At 45.0% G+C, this 5743-nt stretch overlaps 1 pseudogene; it reads right to left on the bottom strand.

The window, feature by feature from the left end:
* Positions 1-4261: 4261 nt before the first annotated feature.
* Positions 4262-5372, bottom strand: LOC103269960 (annotated as a pseudogene).
* Between the last annotated feature and the right edge of the window lie 371 nt (positions 5373-5743).

Genomic DNA, 5743 nt, shown 5'->3' on the forward strand with positions numbered 1-5743 from the left:
CACAAAACTATTCATCAATTGAAAGAATCATTGCTTTGTATCTTTTCTTTTTTCCTCCTCGTAAACAGCGCTGCTCTTGGTACTACTGCCTAACCACAGCAGCCCCTAGTGGCAGCAAGCTGCAATGCCATGACTGTTCTAAAAATGTCTCTAGACATTAGTAGGAGCCTAGAATGTCCCCTCCGCCCTCTCTGCTCACATTCATGGATCTAATTTTCATTTTTTGGAGGTGGAGTTTAGCCTTTTGGTTTCTCAGCACACACAAATGCACACAAATGTATGCTCGCATTGACCCTGTAAGGAGTGAGGTAAGACCTCCGGGTCCATGGCCCTGGAGGCAGAGGGTACAGCTTAGGAGATGGGTAGGAGTGGGAGAGCCTCCCAGCACACTTCCAAGCTCCCTGGTCCAGTGTGCCCCCATGAAACCAGGGTTCCAGCTCTGATTTGATTTTAGTCCAGAAGAATCAACTATCAACGAGTGAGGGGAGGATGCCTCACCCCAGGGCTCCTGTCTCTGCTTCTATCCTCACACCCCCACAAGTAGCTGCGACCAGCCAAGGCGAGAAAAACGTGATGGAACCCGTGAGAGAGAGCCCTTTATTAAGCAACCGAATGTCTTCTCTTCCCAGGGAATGACTTAACAAAACCTCACATGCCTCGCGTGGATGGCAGTTGAAACAGCTTTTCTTAAAGAAAGCCTAAATGCAAAAGCTTATTTGAAACAACATCCCAAGGGAGTCCTTGGATAGCTAAGTGCAGGTAACAGATTTATGCCAACACTGTTTTTGCTCGAAGGGAGCCTCCATTGTCAAGTCCCTCCACAATCCCCTTCCCTAGAATCAAAGGCTGGTGAAGCACCAGGCCTATTTTGGAAGGCCTGGGAGGAAGGGGAAAAGGGAAAAGGGATCTATGAATTCTACTGGTGCTGAAACTCTACTGGATACTTCCTTCACTAACCTGAACTCACATCAGATTCAAAAAGAAAAAAAAACAGTATGGAAATAATTCCTCTGGGAGGGAATTGGCACTTAAGAATGGAGCTGTAACTCTTGATCCTGCCTTTAATTGACTCTGCAAATGTTTAAATTGATTCAGATACAACTAAAACTGAGTTGGACGATTCTAACATCAATTAATATATTCCGATAAAGTTAGCAGAAAGGGACTTTGAGTTAAACGCAAGGGGAAAAAAAGAAAGAAAAAACCCAGTCCTTATACTTTCTGCTTTAAATTATCATACAGCATACAGGGCAATTCCCCCAGGGCTTATTACAGCAACTGAGAAGATGTCCAACCCACTGGGAAAAGCCCAGAGCTCTGGCAATTGGAGGGAAATGTGAGTTAGTCAATAAAGGAATAATGGATCCTTTTAACCATGTGTGATACTGGACTCTGTGACATGCCTCAGCTTCAGAATCAGCAGTCGGGGCACCCAGGGGTTAACTTCCAAGCCAAGATCCCAAGTGATCTAGGCATTTTAAGAACAGAGCCCCCTCCAGGCATGACCTGCCCTTACCTCTCTAAAATTCTGAATGTGAAAAAAGACTGTCCCCCTTCTACCTGGCCTTTTCAAGTCCTAAAATATGGCACACGTTAACTGTTCCCACCCCTCCCCTTCTTCAGGCTGCATCCACTGAAATGGTTCTTGGGGAGCTCACCAGGGTCCCCTCAATGTCCAGACACACGAACCTCTTCCCAGGCCTTCCACGTGCAGTGGGTCTCCCTCTCCAATCTGCTGTCCCACTTGAGCTCCTGAGACATGGCTCCTGCTTGAGACTCATGTCCTCCTCGGTTCTTCCTCAAGTTCCTCAAGCCAATCCCCTTTGAGTTTTGGTACCCTTTATGGTTCCGCATCAGACATCTAGTCAGACATCACACCACTATTCACTTCCCCCTTCATTTATTCACTCCACAAATATTTACTGAGTGCTTAGCACCTACCAGGCATTCTTCCAGCACTGGGGATACAACAGTGACTATACCAGAAAAAAGTCCCTGTTCTTATGGACTTAGATTCTCGTGCCAAGGTTGGCAAGCTTTTTCTGTGAAGGACCAAACAGTAAATATTTTAGACTTTGCAGGCCATATGGTCTCTATAGTAACTGCAGCTCTGTGGCTATAGCTCAAAAACAGCCATGGGCAATACATAAACAAATGGGCATGGCTGTGTTCCAATAAAACTTTATTTACTTTAAAAAAGTGGGGGGGGGGGTGTTGTTGGAAGGAAGACTTTGGCCTGTTGGGAAAGACATGTCCTCTTTCCTGCTGGGATTTCTAAACTGAAACCATGAAGCTTGGAGACCACCTTTGCCACAACACAGGGAGAACATTCATGACATCTTTTGATCACCTAGATTCAGTCAGGTAACCTTGTGTGAAACTGCATATACCTCCTCCTGTACCTTTGGTTATTTTGAGTCAATAAAGATTTCTCCCTCCCCCACTTTTTTTCTCTCTCTTAAGCTAGTTGAGTTGGAGTTCTATCACTTGTAACTGACTGACTAAAAAAAACCCCAAAAAACCCAATCCATTCTTGAACTCCTTTTCTCCTTATTCAACTTGCTTTCTCTGGGCAGTCTCATCCACCTTCCTGAATTTCTGCTGTCACTTCTGTGTAGGTAATCCTGAATTTTTATTTTTATTTTTAGAGAGGTGAGGGGTCTCACTATGTTGCCCAGGCTGGTCTCAATCACCTGGGCTCAAGTAATACTCATTCTTCAGCCTCCTGAGTAGGGGGACTTACAGGTGTGAGTCACCATGCCCAACCCTAATATCTTTATTTCAGGCCATAACTTTGGCCCTAGGATCATATTTCCTAATGCCTGTTGGACATTTTGCCCAAGATATCCAGCAAGTGTAACTTGTCTAAGACTCAACTCAATACTCTGGTTTCTCTTCAGCTTATATAACTCTTTCACCTTTAAAAACTCAACTTATTACCTAACCTCCATCCTTCCAAACATATTATCCTATGTGTTCTAATACTAAAAACAGTACCAGAAGAACTATTATTCTGTGCAAGGTCCTATGGTAGGCATCGATTATTTCAAGCATTATTTCCAATCTTCCCAATTAATATGTAAAGCAGATACTGTAAGTCCCACTGTACAAATGAGAAAACCAAATCTCTGAGTCTACGCTCATTGGCTAGTAAGTGACTGAGCAATGGTGGGACAGCTGTTCCAAAGCCTCAATCCTGTCCTACATAGGCTGGCTTTCCCTCCTTGTTTGGTTAGTGGTAGTGGCAAATCACCCATTCAGTCACTCAGGCCAGAATCCTTCCTCCAGAGCATCTGTTTTATCCTCCTCCTCTTTCTCTCTCTCTCTCTACACAGTCACAGTTTTATTCAAAGTTCTCCATCTTGAGGTAACACTATAGCCTTCTAAATGCTTCTTCTTTCCCCAGGCTCTTCCCTTCTGCTCCAGTTCATAGATGTTTTATTACATTATATGGTTGATCCTTGGACAACACAGGATTGAACTACATGAGTCCACTTAATGTGGATTATTTTTCAACTAAACACATATGGAAAATACAGTATTTCCAGAACAGGAAAACCTGTGGTTAAGGAGGGCAGATTTTTTGTATACACGGATTCCCCAGGGCCAACTGCAGGGACTTGAATATGCATGCATTTTGATATATGAGGGGAGTCCTGGAACCAATCCCCTGAGTATACCAAGGGCTGACTGTAAATCCAAACCCCCAATGACCAAATAAACAAAAATCTCTGCCTCTTGTCCCTCCACTGCTCAGAAACCAACAGCTTCTCCTGCAAGACAGAAACCAGGCACCTTAGCTGGCAGTCAAGGCCATTTTCAATCCAGCCCATAACCTACCTTTTTTTGTTTGTTTGTTTGTTTGTTTTCCTTCAGGGGCATGTTTATTGTGTTTGAGATGATACATCAGGTGCTCTCTGAGCTACAAAGGGTAAAAGTAAGCCAGGCTCGGTGGCTCAGCCTGTAATCCCATGCCTTTGGGAGGCTGAGGTGAGTGGATTGCCTGAGCCCGCGGGTTCGAGACCCGCCTGGGCAACTTGGCAAAACCTCATCTCTACAATAAATCAAAAAATTAGCCGGGTGTGGTAGCACCTGTAGTTCTAGCTACTTGGAAGGCTGAGGTGGAAGGATCGCTGGAGTCCAGCAGGTCGAGGCTGTGGTGGCCGGAAGCGGTCACTGCACTCCAGTCTGGGTGACAGAGTGAGACTCCAACTCAAAAAACAAAACAAAAACAAAACAAAACAAAACAAAAAACAAAGGGTAAAAGGAAATCCTCTCATTACAAACTGACAAAGGTAAAAGGTAAAACATTTTCACCCACAGCATGAACCACATACTCAGAAGTAGATCTGGGTTTAATACAAATGACATAATTCCTAGTCATCTACGGCTACTTTTATAACTTCATACAGATAATGAATTAGGCTGAAATGCACTATAATATTTAGTAGACTTCAGGACCAGTATCCTTAGTAAATCACAAAATACATCTTGATATCCCATAGAAGCAAGACTTGCAAGTAGGCGTTTTAAACATAACTAATCTACAGCTACGAAGTTCTACTCTTGATTAGCATTTACCTTTTGGGGAAGTCTCCCAGTCTCCAAAGGATAAAAGCAGAGAGTAGAATCAGTATAACATATACACAAAAGTCCATATTGTAAAGGCTATAAAGATTTGCAGCACAGTGAGAAGATGCCTTCTGCTCCTTCACACTGCATACAAATTATGTGAATTATGTTGCGTATCTCTTGGTCCACTGTCTTGGTCCACTGTCTGGCTATCCTGTCATGTTCTGCTCTGTTGATCAAATACTGAGTGGCTATGCTTCCAACCAGAGGATCCGCAGGGTTGCAATCTGTCAAAAGGGAACAGATAGACAGCACAACCTTTGAAACAGTCAAAGCGGGACTCCAGTTGTCTTTAAGGATGTCCAGACAGGTGACTCCCTGACTGTTGATGTTGCAGTGATAGATTCTGGTACGGAAAGTAACCTTTGGTGGCTTAAACGAATAATCTGATGAAAACGTGATATTCAGAAAAAACACACCACCTTCATATTCAGAACCTGGTGGACCAAGTATAGTCGATCTCCATTCATAAATGTTATCTCCTTTAGGCCCAGCACTGCAGTTAGGAGGAGGATCAAGGGTTATTTCAGCTAGCTCCTTCTGAATTCTTTTAGCACTAGTGGATAACTAGCAGTGGTTTTGCTAGAGAGTTTGGTGTTTTTCTTCTGCTAGGTGGCAGAAGGTTTTCTTTCCTCTTGTTCTTCAGCCTCTGGAGTGGCTGGGTCTCGCTGGTCTGCATCTGAACTGCCACTGCTGGTGCTGGGGCTCTCATCATCGGACCTTTGCCAATCACTGGACATCTTGGTGAAGTTATCTCTTGGAAAACTTTTGCAAAGCTCCCAGTGCCACCGAGGTTCCTCGCACGATGTCTACATCATGGACCGACATTTTGTCCAGAATAAGGAAAAAAAAATTTTAAAATAAAAATCGCAGGAAAAACAAACAAACAAAGCCCCAAGAAGTGCAACAAATTTCCTCACCCGCGGAGGCGAGCCGGGCCGGTGGCGGCAGCGGCCACGCAGCTCTGCGGCCTTTGGTGGGGAGGGCCGCGCGGGGGCCGCGGGCAGCGCTCGTCATGCCGGGCGCCAAGTGATGCTAGCGGCCCGGCCGGCCTGCCGCAGCTCCCAGACACCGGCGCGCGTGCGACTGGCACGAACAAAGCTGCCGCCCC

This window comes from Carlito syrichta, unplaced genomic scaffold (genome assembly GCF_000164805.1).
Source record: "Carlito syrichta isolate Samal-C Ts95f unplaced genomic scaffold, Tarsius_syrichta-2.0.1 Scaffold309650, whole genome shotgun sequence".
Taxonomy (NCBI): Eukaryota; Metazoa; Chordata; class Mammalia; order Primates; family Tarsiidae; genus Carlito; species Carlito syrichta.